This window comes from Heterocephalus glaber, unplaced genomic scaffold, assembly GCF_053883595.1.
Source record: "Heterocephalus glaber isolate CG9 unplaced genomic scaffold, H.glaber_assembly_v1.0 deba00001429, whole genome shotgun sequence".
Taxonomy (NCBI): Eukaryota; Metazoa; Chordata; class Mammalia; order Rodentia; family Bathyergidae; genus Heterocephalus; species Heterocephalus glaber.
In genome coordinates this window covers 15,466,015-15,488,651 of record NW_028258294.1, presented here as the reverse complement: position 1 = coordinate 15,488,651, position 22,637 = coordinate 15,466,015, and the positions used below count along the sequence as shown (strand labels likewise).

At 33.8% G+C, this 22,637-nt stretch overlaps 1 protein-coding gene across 22 annotated transcripts in view; it reads right to left on the bottom strand.

The window, feature by feature from the left end:
- Cntn5 (contactin 5) overlaps window positions 1–22,637 on the bottom strand; it is a 1,206,007-nt gene that overhangs the window by 952,969 nt on the left and 230,401 nt on the right. For 15 of the 22 annotated variants that reach the window (XM_087212119.1, XM_087212138.1, XM_087212124.1 and 12 more), the window contains one exon: window positions 3,383–3,426. The exons of the other annotated variants lie outside the window; for them this stretch is intronic. The gene's annotated coding sequence lies outside the window, so the exon portion shown is untranslated. The remainder of the gene's footprint in view (window positions 1–3,382; window positions 3,427–22,637) is intronic. 22 annotated transcript variants of the gene reach the window in all.

Below are 22,637 nucleotides of genomic sequence, written 5' to 3'. Positions count from 1 at the left end.
AGAGCAAGCATGAACCAGAGATCTCCCACTGTTGGAGAGGTATCAGCACTCTTGCTCAGAATGGAGATATTTTAATGGATACTTATGCTTTAGCAAATACCACCCTCAAAAGACATGCAACAGGGCCAGGGATTTAGCTCAATGGTTCCACCGCCTGCCTCGCAGGTGCAAGGTCCCAAGTTCGATCTGGTACCAAAAAACAAAACAAAACAAAAAAAACCATAAAAAACAAAACAAAATAAAAATACAGTCTCAATTAAAAAAACCTAACAGCAGTCCTTTTCAGCATCAAAGTGCCTACCAGAACAACGTGCAAACTTTTTAGACCAAAAATGTATAACCCAGAGTCTCCACATATATATATATGTATATATATCATATATACATATATGCGTATATATATATCACAACATGAATAGGATATAAAAACAAAAACTCAAAATCTAACATCCTAGATATTTAAACAAGCAGAAGTGATTGATAAAATTAATAAAATGCTAAATATGCAAATGCAAAAAATGATGCAGATATTGTAAGCAGAAAATAATTTCAAAATAATTAGCACTAGCATGTTAAGGAAAAAAATATAGAAAGTAGATGAACAATATAATGTATTCAAGATTGAATCTATAGTTCAGATTGGAAAAATACAATTTCTGGAAATAATAACACAAAGCACAGATGTGACCACAGACTCCACACAGCCAAAGATAATATTATTGAACTTGAAGAGAAGCCAACAAGTATGCAACCTGAACATGCAAAGAAAAGACATAAATGAGAGGAACAGAAAATAATTGAGGTCATGTCACATTGGCCAAAGCCCTAACCTAAGCATTAGCAAGAATTTCAGGAGGAGGAGAGTACTCAAAACAAAATCTATATTTGAAGATGTAATGACAGAATATTTTTCTGACTGCTTAAAATTATTTGTATTTCCACTTGGGGAATTATTACTTGTGTTCCTGTTCTCTTTTTCTCTTGGTACTTTAACACTTTATTTCTCATTTATAAAGTTTTATACTTTCTAAAAGTTCTACATTTTATTATTTTTAGTACCCCACACCTTATAAATCAATTCTAAAACATAAATAAGACCCTTTCACATTTTAATACAATTTCAGACCCTCAATTTTTATGCATTAAACTCAAACTCAATATGCTTTGTGAAAACTTCCCTAAATATTCCTAATAAAGTTAGTAACTTCTTACCTTTAAAGAGCACTTGTACTATATTTATAACAAATATGATGTGATTTTGTTTATTGGTCAATTTCTTCTGTATTAAGATGAGCTATTCAACAGCACTTTACTCACAAATTCTCTGTAAATCATTCTCAAATTGATAGAAGAAGAAAGGAGGTATGCAATGAAAAATTAAGCGTGAGGTTATGATTTACAGTATGTACTGAAAGGAAACAGAAAGGAAACAAAGGCTGCAGAGTATAGTTTCAATATTCTCCATTATCCTGGCAGTAAATTAGCTTTTCATTTGAATGTTACTTTCTTTGAGAAGAGTTTGATGTGTTTTAAGTTGATGCAGCAGTGCATGTTATTAAAGCCAGGAATCATAAATTATTACTTAAATCATTGAGTCTTGGGAAAATAGAAAGCCAATGAATCACATGCCATTTGAATATTGATTTACTTTCCCTGTAAGCCTATGCTGGTTTTTGTGTATGTGTTTGGCTCCAGCAAGTCTGCATGCTTTCTAATTTCTTGAAAACTGTGTGAAAATATTTCCAGGGCCCTCTTGTAAAATATGACAGCCTGACATTTTCTTTAATTATAAGACCTGATCTGTTTAATAACACAAAATTGGCCTCCAATCTGACAGGCCTCTCCTTTAAAATCAATGGTTAGACTCTAGGGCACCAGCTTGGTCATCAAGATCAATATCTGACAAAAACATAGCTTGTCAAGGCCTCTCAGTCTTTTATTGATTCAAATGGGAAGCAGCTTACAGATTGAATAATGATATAAGAGTTCTGATCCAACAAACAGAACCTTCTTACATTAAATTCAGTATAAGCAGATGAATCTGTGATAAATGATACAAGCATAAAATAGTTATCCAAGAGACCATAGGTGAAAGAAGCTCATTGTTTTCAGGGGAAAGTAAATGTACATATTTATTTTCGCATATACATTTTGGGCTGTTCAGCATGTGAAGAAAATGTCAGTATCTTATGATCGTCTTATGAAAAACAAGACACCAAACGTCCTTTTGCAGACAATGAAGTAGGAAAATCACTATGAAAAGAAAATTTCTCCTGAATAACTTATTAACAATACGATTAAAGCTAGGCACGGTGGCTCATGCCTGTAATCCCAGCACTCAGGAGGCTGAGGCAGGAGGATTGCTGCAAGTTTGAGGCCAGCCTGGGCTGCATAGTGAGTTCAGGATCAGTCTGAACTACATAGGCTGACCTTGCCTCATAAAACAAACAAACAAAATAATACGATTAAGTTTTAGAAAGAAAAATTAAAAATAAGTTGTATAGAGGAGAGATGGATGGGAAAGGGGATGAAAAAAGGAATTGAAATGTTTTATGTACCTGTACCCACTCCACACAAGCAATGTGAATACCAGGTACTACGAGTGTGTACTCATACAATAAAATAAGAAAACAACTGATCCTCTGTTTTAGTGCTGGATCATTACATTGTTACTCTGATAAATAAACCAGCATAGGCCTTGATATCAAATCTGACATATAAAGAACCAGAGTGATATATCTCAGTATTTTCTAACTCTCAGTAACAAAAGGATGAGTCAATGATAATTTCTTCCATTTTCATTAGTAATTGAAATGACTATGCATAGATATCTCATTTTCACTTCTAATTTGAATGCTAAAAGAAAGTAGAAATGTAAATCGCACCAGTTGGGAAGGGAGCCATGAGTCTATTTCATCAGACCGCAAACACACACATACACACACACACACACACACACACACACACACACACACACACACACACACACAAATCATTAGGAACAAGAATTTATACTTCTCTCAAAAACTGAAATATTTTATATGTAGCACTGCTAACAAGAAAGGTTAAAAATGTTAAGATGGTTTGTTTTATATAATGTATATTCTGGAACAATTACACGTTTTTTAAAAAATAGAAATATAGACATTTTTGTTAAATGTATATCTAAAAGTTAGAAAACCTTATGTGAACAGTTCTGACTCTGGAATAACTGAGAATAACTTGTGAGTTAATTGCTGTAGTAAATAGTTCACTGAATATCTTTAATTTATTAGGCATTATGATAGTTAATTTATTTCTTTTATCTCATTTACATATCTCATATTTACCTTTTATTTGCCTTATATTTATCTATTTTAATTATATCATTTTTATCTCTTACCTCATTTGTTCTGTGGATGCACAACAACCCAAAAGAACATTATTCTGTATAAGAGAAAATAAAGCCAATGTTTGATAAGTAAGTTATCCAATGTACAGAGATAATGTCATGCCTTGGATTTTAAAACATTTTTCAAACACTTAACTCCAAATTTTCAAAGCTGATACAAAGCTTTAATATGATTTCTCTTATCTTAGAGACTTAGAGATAGAGATTTCTCCTAGTTAAGTTACACAGATTCCTAGAAAAAAAATTAGTGCCTTGGAATAATATTTTAACATTTCAAGAAATTGTATAAAATTTCAGCTCAATTATTTTTCATCATAATTCTTCTAAATATCTACAGACACAATACTCTTTAATACAAAAACAAAACCACACAATGTCCTGTTTCCTACTTATGAAGTTAAAGTAGAAGGCATCAACTATTCATACTGCTGTGGATTTTTAAATTGCTCCTTCAGATAGAACGGAAAATGCTTTTATTGCTTAGTTATTTATAGGAGTATGTATATAAAAGGACTAAAGGTAGAATATTTTTAATATAATCCAGAGAACTTTGTTCCTTATTTTCATAAATTTTAGGCATCAATGACCCTGCAGCTTTACAAAGTCTCAAATTCCTGTTGTTTCATTTAATTAAAATTTTGGAGACTGCCAACTTTTGCTATTTGTTAAACTCTAACAGATGTTATTGAGTATCTCCTCTGTTAGGAAATTATACTAGGGATGGAGAAAATCTATTTTTTCTTACTTTAAAATGATTTATTTATGTTTTCATTTATTTTTAATGGAGAATATCTTTTTTTTCTTACTTTAAAATGATTTATTTATGTTTTCATTTATTTTTATCACATAATTTATTCAAGGAGACAAAGCCCTTTTAAAGGCAGTTTTGCTTTTGTCTGAAAGTAGCAGTTTTCCTCTAGAATGATGTCCTTCTTTCATTCTACAGTGGTGACAGCAGCATTGTTTTCCGAATTAAGCATCCTAACAGAGTTCTTCAAAGTGGTTACTGAAGGGTTAGTGGATAGACATGAGAAAGTCAAATTATGTAAATTGTTATTAGTCCAATACTATGGGCTAATTGATTTATTAAATAACCACTGCAGAGAAATATATTTTTCTACCTTTCTTTTTAACATGCTGAACTTTTTTATTTGGTCAAATAGAGTTATGACCACACCACCAGTTATGACCACACACAACAAAAATTGACTCCTCAATTTTTCCTGAGTAAAATTCTTATGCATGATACAGCAAAGGAGGTTCAAGTAATAATTTCAAAAGATTAAATCCTGACTGTCATCATCCCTAAAATTGAAACCTTGAAAAATCAAAACCGTTGTGTTTAACATCACTAGAGTCAAAATCCCTTAGAGTCTGACTCTTGACAGATCAAAATCATGAAATTATAATTATTCAAAAATAATTGCTAAATTATTAAAATGCTATATATTTAAACAGCTGATGTATTTGAGAAATATGAAAACATGACCAAATATTTCTGTTTAACTTTACACAATAAAATGGGCAATATAAAATGCATATATTCATAAGCATAAAGATTTAGTTAAACCAACCATGTGGATTGTGCCTATAATCCCAACAGTTAGAGGAGGCTGAGGCAGGTGTATCTCAGACTCTAGTCCCAGCTGAGCAAGTTAGCAAGATCTTGTCTCAAAATAAAAATAAATTAATTAAATAAATAAAATTAAAAGTAAGGGCAGTATAACTTAGTGGTAGAGTGCCCTGGGTTTAATCCCCAGTACCAGCAAAAAAGAAAGAGGGAGGGACGGAGGGAGAGAGAGAGACAGAAAGAGGAAGGAAGGAAGGAAGGAAGGAAGGAAGGAAGGAAGGAAGGAAGGAAAGAAGGGAGGGAGGGAGGAAGAGAGGGAGGGAGGGAGAAAAGACTAAGGTATACAGCACTAACAGTCTCTTGGATGTAACAGTTATGAAGAGAGAAAACATATTCATAAAGAAATAGATTAAAATGTGAAATGTACAAGCACATACACTGTGGTTTGTAATTGTGCACAGCCATCTGTATAACTATGGTCATCTGATGTACCAGGACAGGAAACCTGTCTTTTGAAAGGCCAATCAGAAATGGAGATGGGTCACCACCACATATGTCATCCAAAGCTTTATCTTTCAAAATGTGAGTGTACAAATGGGTGATTTTCTATTTATTGAGGAAGTTTGATGGTTACACACACACACACACACACACACACACACACACATACACAATGTTAATGCTGTAATAATGCACATCTTTGGAGTCAATTTTTAAAAACTGCATAAAACAAAGTTAAAATCTCTGAAAGTCTTTACTCATAAATTTATTCCTCTAGTACTGGAAATAAAGCAAAGATGAAATACACAGCGCACTAAATTCTTAAAAGTCCTAAAATTTTAAAATTCCACTATTTTAATTGTGGGAAAAAATTCTTAAAATTAACATATGAAACATGTATTACAGGGTAAACCAGAGGCAATTGCACAGAGTAATTCCATAAGCGCTGGCGGGATTTCATGATTATTAGCATGTTATGAAGTTTTGCATCATGGTGAATAGCCATTTTGGGGATGGGCATGGCTCTTGTAGAATACATTCACATTCATTCATATTCTATGTGGTGTTGCTCTTTTTGAAAATTAAATACACAACTCCTATGGATGTAAATATCCCCTATTAAATTTCATCATCATCTGTTTCATGTTGCTACATGCTATTTGGGGTGTGCAAAATCTATTGAGCATACACTTATATGCAGTCGCAGGCTTTGAGGAAAAGATACTGGTGATGGAACAGCAACACCATTACATATCATTTTATCTTACAGTGCACATAATTGGTTTTGAGGGAGTCAATGATGTTGCTGGATTCTTTAGACAAATGTGGGTTTAGTTCATTAAACCTCTTGGAATTTTATCAAATAGATGGAAAGTCAATGCAGACACATGAATTATTTTTAAACTGAGATATTTTCCTTGCCATATCAGGTGGTCAATCTCTCACAATTCGACTTTCTTTCTCTTTTACATAGCCTATTCTTCATGGTAATGAAGGTTTAGCCTTAGCATTTCACATGTGGAATTTTAATCTCTCAGAATTGTGATGGGGGTGGATTTTGGATCTTCAGAATTTGAAACTTTGGAGATGTTGGCCTTTCCAGATTTTAGCATTTGGAATTATGGCATTCAAGATTGTATCTTTTGAGATTACAAAAAGAAGCTGACTTAACTTCAAAGGTAAAATGACTGATTTTTTTTTACTGTAAGAAGTGGCAAACCATTCCTCTGCTCTCACTGGACACCAAGTCATCTCTGGACTAAATGTATATTTAACATATTACAAAGTATGGTTGTGACCTAATAGACCTACTTTCCAAATCCAAGGTCTGAGTTTGTTTCATTGTAAGCCAACTGCAGCTAGGATTGTGGAAGTACCTCAAAAATTTTGAATTTTAATTAGAATAATTATCAAATTATTTTCAGAATAAACCCATTCTTTTCAAGAAATTTGAAATTATTCCCAGTCTATTAATTTAAAAATTATGTATTATTGTCCCCTCAAAACAAATTCACTTATAGGTAAATTATTTTAACCAGTTTATTTTCCATACACAGTGTAGTAAGAAAATGTGTGTGTGCGTGTGTGTTTCTGTAACAGGTAAGTCTTAAAAATATGAGAGGTGGCTCTGAGAGGTAGCTCTGTGACATAGGACTGTACAAGGTAGGACAAGTTTGAGGAGCTGCATTTCATGGAAGGATTAGATCAAGGGGTAGAGGCAGACACTGAAGGGTGGGGGTACATAGGAAGTTAGGGCCCTCACATGCCCTAGGCTTAGTTTTGGTTCCCCTTATTCTTTCTCTTTATGAAGAACTTTCATTTAGCTTTAAATCATTTTGTTGCTATTGACAAAATACAGGAACTACTGGAAAAGGTGACTTCGTGTGGAAATAGACACACAAACATCAAAAAAACTTCTGAGGTTCAGTGAAGGCTGTGTTTAGGAGAAGGTAAATCAACATACATAGGTACACCAAGATTTTCTTTTTGTCAGAAACTATGGTATTGCTAATGGGCAAATGTAACCTTTGAAAGAGAAATGATGAAGATGAAGGTGCACAAATTGGTTCATTATCAACATGGTCGCTTTGATGTCATTTCCAACCTTCAGTGGCCACTTTGCCAATTCTAATAGCATCACTAAGGAGGACGTGGCTCACCTCCAGAGTGGGAACCACTCATGCCCACAAGTACCTTGCAAACACTGTCAACATAGACTGGGGGTGGTAATAAAGCAATGAAGTCACCTAACTGAAAAAAGTGGAGGGTACAGCTGGTATGCATTTAGTACTATACAATTAAATTATGGAGAAGGTAGGATGGGTTAAGTTTCTCTATTTATTTCTCCAGTTCTAATCTCATGTGTTATTTCCTATCTCATAAGTCACAAGCTAAATATAATTATCCTGCTTTTTAAACTTTGACTGTAATTTGCATTAAATTGCTTGAAGATAAATGTGTTTCAAATTTGTAATACTAATTAATAATTATGCATTGATCTATTTAAAATCATGTGTTCTGATTATAAGCTTAGTAATTTATACTGCAATATTACATATTCAGAGCAATTTCTAGAGACTGAGTCCCAGTGCTTAGAAAACTGTGAGCATAGCAGCCTATTTCAATAGGTGTATAAAATATAACAATGTATTATTCATGTTTCAAAATTAAAGCTATTCCAAAAGCAAAAAGAATCTGATAAGTATATGTATTGTAATATGAGTCAATAGAATTCTGAAAATACTTAATAAAATTGTTTATAAATAATACTGGATGTAAAATGTATATGGTTCTGGTCATGGCAAAAATTCACATAATATATATTAAAATGGCTATTTACATAATTTTCTATTTTATCTCTTAGGAGCTATGAAATAATGTGTCAGCTATTTATATATTAAATTATGTTATGTCTATATATAATCTTTGATAAAGTATATATAACTTTTTATAACCATATGTATATCAACTGGGAGTGCTTTATATCTATTTCAAGTACAATCAAGTGTTTTATAAATTATATTAAAGCAAATACTGAAAAATTTATCTACATGAATTATAACAGTATTTACAATAAATTTCATCATGAACTTCACTTATGAATATTGCTTTTGAAAAACCACAATGCATTCTAGAGTTCATTCCATTATGAGAAACTTCTCAATACCAAAGAGAATATTTTAACATTTTAAAAATTGTTTATCTTTTTAATACTTTTCATGGATATAGGGTTATCATTTTTTAAGTCTTCATTTAGATATGGTTCATGCACTGTAGTATTCACCTATAGCTCAGCCATTTTTAATAAATTCACAGTCAGCAAGATCACCACAATCTCTTTTTAGAAAAATTTTACTTTTTCACAGAAATTGTATTGCCTTTGGTAATCATTTGGCATTACTTCCTCAAAGTTATTTCATTCATAATTCTGTGTTATACAATTGGTAATAGCATTCTTGTATCTTTTCTTTCTGTAAGGCCAGAAATAGCATGTCTTCTTTCATTCATGATTTTATTAAATTAAGTTTTCTCTATTTTTGTCTTTTTTCTCTGTTTTTGGTTAAAGATTTGCTGATTATGTATATATAATTGAAGAAGAGTTTACCTTGAAGTTAATTTTTGGTTGACAATGTTTTACTTTCTACATTGTGAAAATGTCATTCCCTGTCTTCTGGTCTATAGGCTTTCTGAAAAGATATAAGCTGTTAATGTATTTCAGGACCCATTAGAAGTAATAGTATTTATTTCTTTTCTTTCTTTTAAAACCATATCATTGTCTTCAGCTTTAGACATTTTGACTATGATGTATACAGCTGTCAAACATATAGTTTATACAACCTGGAGATTCCTGAGTTTTTTGGATGTGTAAATCAATACATCTCATCATGATACATGACTGCAATATCAATACTCTGGTAGGCTACCCAGCCTGGAAACCTTAGTGATTTAAGTGACTTAGAGAGACCCTGTCTCAAAAAGTAAAAGATAAAAAAGGCTGATTTTGTTATATATATATACACACACACACACACACACACACACACATACACACACACATACATACTACATACATGTATATATATTGAACTTTGCTACATATATATAGTTTGCATAGTTATATATATGTTATATATATATATAATACACACACACACACACACATTTCTTTATTTGCTTAGACAAGATTTCCTGTAGTTCTTTGAATATATTCACTGAAGCAGATTTAAAGTTTTTGTTCACTACGTCCAAAATTGGTGGCCCCTTAGGTACATTTTTTATGTTGGTTGATTTTTTTGCCAGTCCACATGAAATTATTTTTTTGCTTTGTTGTGTGTACTGTATTTTTTTACAGCTGTTGTTGACATTTTAAATAATCTGTCATACAAACTGGTATCTGAATGCCTTCTCCCTCTGCGGTGTTTGTTATTTGTATATGTAATTTGTTGCTGTTGTTATTATCTGTGATGCTTCTTTGTTTAGCACTTTCCTAAAATAATGCTTTCAATTGGATTTCCTGCAGTATATAATCACTGAATCCTCTGCTACTCTTATCTTTTTTGCCAAGGTCTTTATTTTTAAAACTAACTTCATAGGGTGCACACTTGATTCAATGTATTTTATGTGTCAAAAATTTTTCAGAACACTTTCTTAAATTATTTGTGCATATGTCTTCCACTGTTTCCCAGGGACATCTATTTAGAAGATGGTTTAGTTTTTGCTGTTTGCTGGTCTAAGACACATTAGCCAGAGGCCATACAGGTGCTTTCTCCTGCTCAGGTCTGCCTGAGCCATCTTCACACCTTTACCCTTTTATAAAACACCCTTTTATGAAACAAGGCATGTGTTTGCTTCCTCCAGTTCTTTGCCGTTCTTTATTTCTCTGCGATTCCTTTTAAATTCCTGAAATTGAAACCTGAGGCAGGGAGAGGTTTTCAGTAGGTTGCTATTGTTTCTTTAGTAATCTTGAAGTAGTCTTTCTTCACAGCAGCTGAACTGAGTCACATCAAAGAGCTACCACTCTTGGCAACTAGAGATTTCTCAGGAAGGTAAAATTTTTAAAAAATATTAATCTATTTATGGATAGTGATTTTCATAAAACTGTAAATGTGGCCAAATCTCTCCACAATCTGCAATACTGCTGATTTTGGTTCCTGTGCCAGTGAGATGGGAGGGAAGTGGGATGGGAGTAAGTCTAATTTGAAACAACATACACTCTACTTTCTTACTGAGGTTGAGTAATTGCTCCTGGATAGTTTTCAGTAGTTGTGTTGCTTTGGCTTATTACAGAATTCTGAATTCTCTATTCCCAAACTCATTGCCAGCATCTGCCTTTGGAGCTGTCATTCTTAATTCAGTACTTCCTATCTAATAATGATATTATTATCTAATAATAATACTTTTTCTGTTTTTCTTTTGAATTTCTACTTTTTGGCACCCCTTGAAACAATGTTATTTATTGGACACCTAGTTCTCCATAACAAATTTAGTTCTTTACTAATCTCAATTTCAACATCTCTCCATCTTTTGTTAATTCCTTACACAGATGCTTTACCTTGCTTAGATTTCAATGGGAATTCCCTCTTCCTCTGGCCCCTAGATGTACAGTGGATCCTTCAGCTGCAACCGGCCTGACACACGAATTGGGTTAATTAGGTTAATGGAAGATTCATCTACCTCTTGTTATCTATAGCACGTACCCAGATAAACATCCTGAGCTCAGCTGTATTGACTTACAGCCAACTTGAGTTACAACCAGCTCTTGGGAACTGATTGAGTTCATAAGTCAAGGTTCCACTGTATTTTTCTTTTTCTTGCAGATAGCTTAGTTAGGTAGCGACTGATAGGCAGTTAGAAAGGGACTGGGCCAGAGATAGAGTCAGAACAGAGATGAGGCAAACCAGGCTTGTGGTACAGGGATGAGTTGATAAAAACTGGGCCCCAAGATGGAGACTAGAAGGGTGGGCCTGCAAAGCTCTTGGAGATGAACAGCTCAGGGCTGTACTGTAACTAGCACCATCTGAGCCAGTAAGCACAATGAATATAACAAACACATAGAAATCAGAAATACAAAAATTGATGACCAAAACACTCTAAGCCTCACTCCTAATCCTCCTAGAAATCCCCTTGTTCTTCCCTATGCTGTACCCTTGTTACATAACATTTTTTTCTTTTAAATCAACGTGAGCTAAGTGACTATACTTGTAATCCTATATGTTGATTATAGCTCGACCCAAGGAAACCTGAGATGTGATTTTTCTGAATAAAACCCCCCCTAGATGCAGCCTCAGTGGCAACTCTATTTCAGGATCCTCTCATCTCTCACAAGTTCTCTCTCCTCTCACACTCTCTCTCTTTACCTTTCTTTCTCCTTCTCTCTTTTACTTTATTAGTACATGTTTTCTGTACATAAAGTTTATATTCACCTTGGGGAGTAGATGCATGTACATAGCACAGCTTGTTTCTTCTTTTTTAATCCCCGCCCCTTCCCACCCACCTACCTCCCTTCATCTCTAAATCCCCTTTCCCCATTTTCTTTTTTATTGTTGTTATTAATCTTAGCTCATACTTGTGACATATAATGTTAGGAGATTCCTCATAATGAACTTTCCCACTCTTAATCCTCTTTGTCCTCAAGTCCATTCTCCAGAGCCATGAGACATCTACTTGGCATATCTAACAGGCTGGGTGTTACTCCCCTGTAACTTCTTGACCTGTCATATTTCCACCTTTCAATGATTCTGTACCTTTCAGGGGATTTGCCCAACAAGTGTCTGATAAGGTAGGATCTCTGTTTTCATCTTGGAAGCTTTCAGAATTTTTATTTTCTATTCACTGTAATCCACTGCATATTCACTTTTAGTAATTGAGATAGCTATGAATTTACAGAGTATTCTGTGCTTTTTTTCCAAACTGAAATTGTAAACCCCATACAAGAGTTAAATAACATGAAGTCTATTCTCACCAATTTTTTAAGCTTTTAAATCTGACAGTACTGGAAGCACTTTTCTGCTCATATCAGGAAATGTAACAACAATGGAAATTTACCATCAGCTTTGCTGGTTCAAACACTGTAATGGTTTTAAAAGCAACAGTAGCATTGATCCACTTTGCAAAATAACAGCATGATTCCGAATTTAAGCATTGCCACTTATTTGCATTTTTTCCTCACCTGCCTTTTTCTTTGTAGGAATAAATCTTTAGAGCAGATGGTAGAAGATTATCAATAAAAGGCATTCTTAGTCTCAGTGTGAACCCTCTATGCTTAGTCAACATGCATTGCCTAGTCACCTGCTTATTTATTACATTCAAAACAAATCCTTTCTGTTGTAGAAACATTCTAGTAGAAGAGTTATTCTTTTTTTTTATAGCTTCAAAAACATAATTTATACATTTTTCAGAGAGCCATATGCTATATATGATGTAGCTATAAGTTATGTAATTGTACCTTTTCATTCTAATGCCATTAATTTTAATGAACTGTGCTATTATTTAGATTTCTCATGGTTATTGAAGATTCACGTTTATAGAACATGATTTGGAAAGTAAAATCATAAATTAATTTCTAAGTAACATAAAATCAGAAGAAATTCCAAGATAACTTCCAATCACTATAAGAAACACCAGATTAAATATTTCTTTAAACATTTATTAACTATTTAATTTTGTTTATTTACAGATGTCATTATTTCAGGATATTAAGGATATCATTTGATGAAAACTCATCCTTAATAAAATAGTAAGCAAGAAATGCCGTTTAAAATATTTCTTCTGTAAATACTTTCATTGAGCACATGAAGAACATGATAACCAGAAATGTTTGTGTAAATAATACATTTGTCCAAAAATTTCTTCAATGAAAAATGTACTCATTTTAATAAAATATATTCTTACAGTTTCAGAGTATGGTTTTCTCACTTGGCAAATAACTGAAAGAATAAAATTTTTCAAATCTATTATTTTATACAATGTATGATAAAATATGGTTATTGTTTAAATACCCTGATACTTTGGCTCATTAATGTTTTTGTTTGCAATTTGGCTCACACACAGAAGTGTTTGGCAAAATTTTCTTTTTGTTTGCAAACTGTGCATCAGGTGACTAACACGACCACTTCCATCTTTCCTGCACAAACACAAACATGGCCATCTTTTCCAAAAGAGTAGAACAAATTAAGTTCGTGAACTGAAGTACCACTATAAAAAGATAGTATAATAAAAAACACATTGCCACTAATCTCCCTTAAAACATTTCCTTTCTTCTACCACAGTTACCCATCATTTTGCCATTTTTGAAGCATTTCTGGAAGTCTTTTTTTTTTTGATACCAGGGATTGAACTTGGGTCTTTGTGCTTGCACAGCAGGCGGTGAAACCACTGAGCTAAATCCCCGGCCCTGGAAGTCCTTTTTTTAATGTCTTTTAATAGACACACTGATATCTTGAATTAGTTCAAAATGTTCACACTGATTTCTGTCAAATAAAAACGTCATGGTATGACTTCATGCACCTTATTTACCTGATCTGTCACCATGCAACTTCTGACTCTTCTCCAAAATAAAAAACGGCCATAAAAGGTGAATGTTTTGAATACATTCAAGACATTGAGGCAGCCACCCTAGTACAGCTAATGACATGCATGAAACAGGACTTCCAGAACTGCTTCAGAAAATGGCAAGAACAAGACAAGTGCGTTGGAAGAAAGAAGGACTATGTTAAGGAAGATTAAAGGCAATGTGTCTTTTACTGTAATTATTTTATTTATACATTCACTGTAGATTTTGATCATGCCTCCTAATGTTCAAGATACAAGTTAATTACACATTTGGACAGGGAATTGTGAGTAGTTGCACATATAATTGAGTAAACAACAGCTTAATATTGTATGTTCTATAGTCTAGAATATCTTAGACAATTCAAGTACAGGACAATTGATCCATGATCATGATGTCACAAAAATGCTATCAAATTATCAATATTCTCGAATGCATAAATTTAAAAGTAGCAAAAGTTTAGAGAACTCTCACTAAGCCCATGTTTCTTCAGTGATTACTAGCAGGAAGCAGTTAAATATAGATGTCTTTAAGTATAAGAAGGGCTTGCATAGAGGAGAGAGACAATCTACAGAAACACTGAAGATGCATATTTAAATTACATTACTTGAAAAAATACTTCATTACCTTTTTTAATACTGTCTCATATCTCCTGTATCAAATGGACCCTAGCTTCTATAAAGGCAATCCCTTTCTTCTCTACCTGATCCTCAGTACCAAGATAATAATCTAATTTTGATAATTTAATTTCTGATTTTAAAAGAAAGTCAACTCTACCTTTTTCATTGTGATACTTTCCCTATCTTAGCGAAGCTACTCGTGAACAGTGTCTGGTAACAACAGATCCCTTAAGGAAGTTCTTCTGTTTATCTAATTTTGGGGCATTAAGAGTCCCTGAAGTTGTGTGGCTTCCTCATCTTCTAGTCATAGAGGCACAGAAAATCTAACAAAAATTGTAAGAACAGTGACCACATATTTCATTATTACAGTAGGAAGAATTTGTGCTCAATGTCTGCTATTTGCAAAACATGTTTCTTAAGCTGTGAAAGACTCTGTCTATTGTACTTTGAAGCAATTCTGTGAGAATTTAATGAATTAAATAAGATGTCAATGAGTCAGTAAGTATGCAGGGGAGTCTTTTAAATGTGAAATACAATGAATGTTGGGGTATTGAAAAGTATCTAGTGTTACTGTTTAAACTCTTTAATGAAATTGAAAGGGAAGCAATACTCCCAAATTCATTCCTGGGAGCAAGCATCACCTTGATCCCCAAAGCACAGAAAGACCCAAACAAAAAGGAGAACTATAGGCCAATCTCACTAATGAACATGGATGCAAAAATCCTTAATAAGATACTGACAAACAGAATGGAGAAGATCATCAAGAAGATCATACACCCTGATCAAGTGGGATTCATCCCAGGTTTGCAGGAATGCTTCAAAATATGCAAATCAATCAATGAAATACACTATATCAATAGAGCCAAGGACAAAAACCATATGATTATCTCAATAGATGCAGAAAAAGCATTTGACAAAATCCAACATGCATTTATGATAAAAACTCTACAAAAAATTGTAATAGATGGTCTCTACCTCAAACTGATAGAAGTCATCTATGAAAAACCAACAGCCAATATCATACTAAATGGTCAAAAACTGAAATCTTTAACACGAAAACCAGGAACAAGACAAGGATGTCCACTATCACCACTCTTGTTCAATATAGTTCTGGAAACATTAGCCATAGCAATTAGACAAGAGAAAGAAATAAAAGGAATAAAGATAGGAAATGAAGAAGTCAAATTGTCATTATTTGCAGATGGCATGATACACTATATAGAAGACCCCAAGAACTCCACCAAAAGTCTTCTAGACCTAATAACCAAATTCAGTCAAGTAGCTGGTTACAAGGTCAACACACAAAAATCAATAGCGTTCCTCTACACGAATGACAGACTCACTGAGAGAGAAATAGGGCAAATAATTCCTTTCACAATAGCATCCAAAAAACTGAAATACCTAGGAATCATCCTAATGAAAGAAATCAAAGACCTCTTCTCTGAAAACTATAGCATGCTGAAAACAGAGATTGAAGATGATATCAGAAAATAGATAGACATACCCTGCTCCTGTGTAGGAAGGATTAATATAGCGAAAATGGCCATAATTCCAAAACTGCTATATAGGTTCAATGCAATTCCAATTAAGATCCCAGCAGCATACTTCATGAACCTTGAAAAAACAATCCAAAAATTTATTTGGAACAAGAAGAGACCCAGAATAGCAAAAGCAATTCTAGGTAACAGAGACATGGCAGGGGGTATCACAATCCCCAACCTGCAACTATACTACAAGGCTACTGTGATAAAAACATCATGGTACTGGCAAAGAAACAGATCTGAAGACCAGTGGAACAGATTAGAAGATGCAGAAACAACGCCAGACACACTCAGCCATCTTATCTTCGATAAAGGAGCCAAACACCCTCACTGGAGAAATGATAGCCTCTTTAATAAATGGTGCTGGAAAAATTGGGCTTCAACTTGCCAAAGATTAAAACTAGACCTGTATCTCTCACCATGCACTAAACTAAAATCAAAATGAATTAAAGATCTAAATATTAAAATAGAAACTCTGAACCAGTTGGAACAGAGGTTAGGTAGAACCCTTGAAGACATCAGTGTAGGAAAAGATTCTATGAACAAAACCTCAGTTGTCCGTGAACTAGCACAAACAATCAACAAGTGGGATCTCTTCTTATTAAAACCACAAACAGTGTGAAGAGATAACCCACAATGTGGGAAAAAATCTTCACCTGCTCTTCCTCAGACAAAGGTCTACTATCTTGAATCTATAAAGAACTTAAAAAGATCAGACCTCTCAAATTTAAAAACCCAATCCAAAAATGGGCATCTGAAATGAACAGACATTTCTCAGACAAAGAAGTAGAAATAGCAAATAAATACATGAAAAAATGTTCAACATCACTGGTCATTCAAGAGATGCAAATGAAAACAACACTGAGATTCCACCTCACTCCAGAAAGAATGGCTGCTATCTTGAAATCAACCAATAACAAATGCTGGCAGGGCTGTGGGGGAAAAAGGAACACTGCTCCACTGCTGGTAAGGGTGTGGACTGGTGCAAGCACTGTGAAAATCAGTATGGAGATATTTCAAAGAACTAGGACTGGGAGTCCCATTTGACCCCACTATTCCACTGCTGGGGATCTTCCCCAAAGAATTGAAAGAATCATACCACAGTGATATATGTGCGCCCATGCTCATAGCAGCACAGTTTGTAATAGCTAAAACTTGGAAACAGCCCAAATGCCCATCAACTGGAGACTGGATAAAGAAAATGTGGGTTTTTTTATAAAATGGAGTACTACTCAGCCATAAAAATGAGAAATTAGAGACATTTATAGCTAAATGGATGCACATTAAGGCAATACTCTTAAGTGAAATAAATAGGACACACATGTGTAAATACCAAATAGTTTCTCTGGTGTGAGAAACTGAAAGTGTAAATAAGGACTAAAATGTATAATAGGTAATGTGAAATAGGAAGAAAAGGGGCAAATGGGAAGGAAGTGGGAGGGCTAGGGGAAAGGATAGAAGGGAATGGGATTAATGTGAGAAAATGGAAAAATAGGAACAAAATCTTTGTAAATAGGGAGGGATGGAGTGGTTGAAGAGATTGCTGGGCAAGGGTGAAAAATAAGAACCAAGAGAGATTATGTAAAGGTGCAAATTTCCAATGACGAATGTCATTATATTGTATACCTAAAATTTACCAATGATCAGAATGAATAATCAATAATGCAAAATAGGAAGAAAAGGTCCAAAGGGATGGGGTTAGTGGGAGGGCCAGGGGAAAGGAAAGAAGGGAAAGGAAAAATGATGAGAAATGGAAATAAAGTCTTTGTATCTAGGGAAGGGTGGGCTCGGAATGGGGAAAAAATAAGAACCAAGATGCATTATGTAAAGGTACAGTTCCCAATGAGAAATGCAATTGTGCTGTATACTTAAAATGTACCAATAGGGGCCGAGGATTTAGCTCAGTGGTTCCAGCTCCTGCCTTGAAAGCATAAGGTCCCGAGTTTGATCCCCGGTACCAAAAACAAAACAAAACAAAACAAAACAAATAAACAAATAAAATGTACCAATAAAAGAATTTAACAAAAAAATAAAATAAAGAAAAATATCTAGTGTTTATTTTTATTATCTTTTGAGCAGCAATGTGTCATTAATGAGGTAGAAGAGCTTTATAGTGAACTAAATAACTTTATGACCAGATGAGGAGTAATTAAAGCCAAAATATCCTAACGAAAATTCTGACAATTTTAGCAAATGGTCATAATTTGGAGAGAACAAATCAGGAACATTTCAAAAGTTCTGAAAGAGAAAGTAATGCTACAAAAATTAACATTTTTAGATGTGCTGATAAAAAAGAATAAAAGTTTGATGATATGGAAAAAGAAAATTATATTACACAGATAATTTCCAGGGTGTATACCCTAGTCTCTTAATATTGTATTGCAATCTTTCTGCTGAGATGGCTTAAGACTTACAATATCTCACATGTATGTGCTTCTTTTGATAACATCAGAATCAAAAGGAAAATGGAGTTCTTTCCTAGACAAAAAAGGTAGTCCTAGTTCATTCCAATTTTGTGACAATTTGAAATTTTGTGAATATTTCAACAGATCCAATTAAAAATAAAAAGACAGTACACTAATAGGCCACAGTAATGACAAATAAACATCTGATAAGAATTGCAGAGAAGAGAAGAGAATGACATCAAATATTAATTCAGTCCATAGGTTAGGCTCTTTCCTATATAGTATCATCTCATGATAACTGAAAGAAGTTAATATTATTATATTCATTATGTAGAAATTAAGAATCAGAAAATAAGTAAGTATTCTAAGAAAAAAAATATTATTAGTGGAGGTGAGAACACCACCTAAGTCTGAGTATGTACATACCACCCTTTCATGATGCTTCCACAGTAACTGGAAAGCAAATTAAAGCAGCAAATCCCAGCAAGGAAGTTTTCATACACTGGAGATTACGGATAAGGACAGATTTTCACAAACAAGAGAGAATTTGACCTTGATATATTAGCTCTTTCAATACCCAGTCAAGGATTCTTATTATCACATAAGCGATTTTTTTTCAAAAAAAAAAAAAATAACAGCTCATTTTGTTTCAGCAAGAATGCTTTAATGAAAGTTGTTTTAATAGATTCTTTGAAGTGAATTTAGTTCTCATGTTAAGTGTGAGACTTGACAGGCACAGAGACACAATTCTTCTATTCCTCTGTAGATAATGAAAGTTGGAAATGAATTACACTAATCAAAACTAGAGCAACATTAAAGCTGTAGCCATCATCCACGGTGGTTATAAAGTGCAATAAATGACAGTCAAGCAAACTATGTATCTTGAAATTGGAACAGAGTAACAATGAGGTCAGATACCTCATTGGAGAGCACAAGATGATATCAAATACTGTGATATAGGCCTAATCTAAAGGTTATCACTTAAGAGAGATTAAATTACTGCATTCTTTTAAAATCAATAGATGCATATCAACATAAAACATCATTTTCAAAACCTCAAAACCATTTGAATGTTCTATAAAGATTCTTACAGGAAGGCCTATGGAGTTTACTTTTAATTGGCTGAATTTAAGAGAGTATCTGAATTGGTTAGTTCCACATATGCTTTAATGATAATATAATCTTGTAAAAAAACTATCTGCTTAAATATAGCAAATATTTTTTCATTTATTCTACCAGCTAATCATCCATAATCTTTTGGTTCATTTGCTTATGTACATTTTTTCTTATGCCTGGCTGTCACCAAGGAAAAATACAAAGAAAATGGATTTTTCCTGTTCATTTTAGCATGTGTGCATAGATATCTACAGTAAGGTGCTCAAGAAATGCACTGAACAGACCAAAGTGAAGAGGAGAATAACGGCTTCCAAATGTGGACATAAATAAGAGAACACCAGAAAAACAAGCCTCTGTTTCTTCTTCATCTACTACTACTACTACTATTATTACTACTGTTACTACTACCACTATTACTACTGCTACTACTGTATTTCACTTTAGATATTAGATGTGAGTTTTTCATAAAAACCAGTTTTAAAAGAACACAGTTTTCTTTTTCTTTTTTTTTTTTTTTTGTATCAGGGATCCAACTCGGGTCCTTGTGCTTGTGCAGCAGGCAGCAAAACCACTGAGCTAAATCCACAGCCCAAGAGCACAGGTTTTTTTTATAATTTCATAGATCTATTGTATCTTGGCCTTTTGGCTAAGATCAAGTATAATCTGGCAGACCTATATTATCGTTAGTATGCAGTGAGTATGCATTTTCAAAGTAAGAAGAGAAATAATATATAGTAATTCTTAAATATTGATTTCATGATAGCAGCCATTCTTTCTGGAGTGAGGTGGAATCTCAGCATTGTTTTCCTTTGCATCTCTCCAATGACCAGTGATGTTGAGCCTTTTTTCACAAGTTTATTTGCTATTTGTACTTCTTTGCTAAGAAATGTCTGTTCATTTCAGATGCCCATTTTTGTTTTGGGTCTTAACATTTGGGAGGTCTGATTTTTTTAAAGTTCTTTATAGGTTTGAGATAGTAGACCTTTATCTGAGAAACAGCAGGTGAAGATTTGTTTCCCACATTGTGGGTTGTCTCTTCACACTGCTGGTGGTTTCTCTTGCTGTCCAGAAACTTTTTAATAAGAAGAGATCCCACTTGTTGATTGTGCTAGTTCATGGGTAACTGAGGTTTTGTTCATAAAATCTTTTCCTACACAAATGTCTTCAAAAGTTCTACTTAACCTCTCTTCCAGCCAATTCAGCATTTCTATTTTAATATTTAGATGTCTAATCCATTTTTATTTTAGTTTAGTGCAGGGTGAGAGATATAGGTCTAGTTTTAATCTTTGGGAAGTTGAAACCCAATTTTTCCAGCACCAATTATTAAAGAGGCTATCTTTCCTCCAGTGAGGGTGATTGGCTCCTTTATCAAAGAGAGATGGCTGAGTGTGTCTGGAGTTGTTTTGGCATCTTCTAATCCGTCCCAGTGGTCCTCAGGTCTGTTCCTTTGCTGGTAGCATGCTGTTTTTATCACAGTAGCTTTGTAGTATAGTTTCAAGTCAGGGATTGTGATACCCTCTGCCATGTCTCTGTTACCTAGTATTGCTTTTGCTATTCTAGGTCTCTTCTTGTTACAAATGAATTTTTGAATTGTTTTCTCAATGTCTGTGAACCATGATGCTGGAATTTAAATTGGGATTACATTGAATCTACATAGCAATTTTGGAAGTATGGCCATTTTCACTATATTGGTCCTTCCTACCCAGAAGAAGGGAATGTCTTTCCATTTTCTGATAACATCTTCAATTTCTCTTTTCAGTGTGCTATAGTTTTCAGAGAACTGGTCTTTGATTTCTTTCATTAGGTTGATTCCTAGGTATTTCAGTTTTTTAGATGCTATTGTGAAAGGAATTGTTTGCCATATTTCTCACTCTGTGAGTCTCTTGTTTGTGTAGAGAAAAGCTATTGATTTTTGTGTTTTGACCTTGTATCCAGCTACTCTATTGAATTTGGTTATTAAGTCTAGAAGACTTTTGGTGGCATTCTTGGGGTCTTCTATATAGAGTATCATGTCATCTGCAAATAATGACAATTTGACTTCTTCATTTCCTATCTTTATTCCTTTTATTTCTTTCTTTTGTCTAATTGCTATGGCTAATGTTTCCAAAACTATATTGAACAAGAGTGGTGATAGTGGACATCCTTGTCTTGTTCCTGATTTTAGTGTGAAGGATTTGACCATTTAGTATGATATTGGCTGTTGGTTTTTCATAGATGGCTTTTATCAGATTGAAGTAGAGACCATCTATTCCAATTTTTGTAGGGTTTTTATCATAAATGCATGTTGGATTTTGTCAAATGCTTTTTCTGCATCTATGGAGATAATCATATGGTTTTTGTCCTCAGCTCTATTGATATAGTGTATTACATTGATTGATTTTCACATGTTGAAACATCTCTGCATTCCAGGGATGAATTCCACTTGGTCATGAAATCAACCAATAACAAATGCTGGTGGGGCTGTGGGGAAAGAGAAACACTGCTGCCCTGCTGGTGGGAGTGTAGACTGGTGAAACCACTGTGAAAATCAGTATGGAGTTACCTCAAAGAACTAGGACTGGAAGTCCCATTTGATCTAGCTATTCCCCTGCTGGGTATCTTCCCCAAAGAATTAAATGAATCATATCACAGTGATATATGTGTACCCATGTTCATAGCAGCACAATTTGTAATAGCTAAAAGTTGGAAGCAGCCCAAATGCCCATCAACTAGAGACTGGATAAAGAAAATGTGTTTAAAAAAAAAATGGAGTACTACTCAGCCATAAAAAATGAGAAATTAGAGACATTTATAGATAAATGGATGCACATTGGGGCTACACTCAAGTGAAATAAACAACACACATGTGTAAATACCAAATAGTTTCTCTAGGGTGAGAAACTGAGTAAATAAGGACTAAAAGGTATAATAGATAATGTGACATAGGAAGAAAAGGGGCAAAGGGG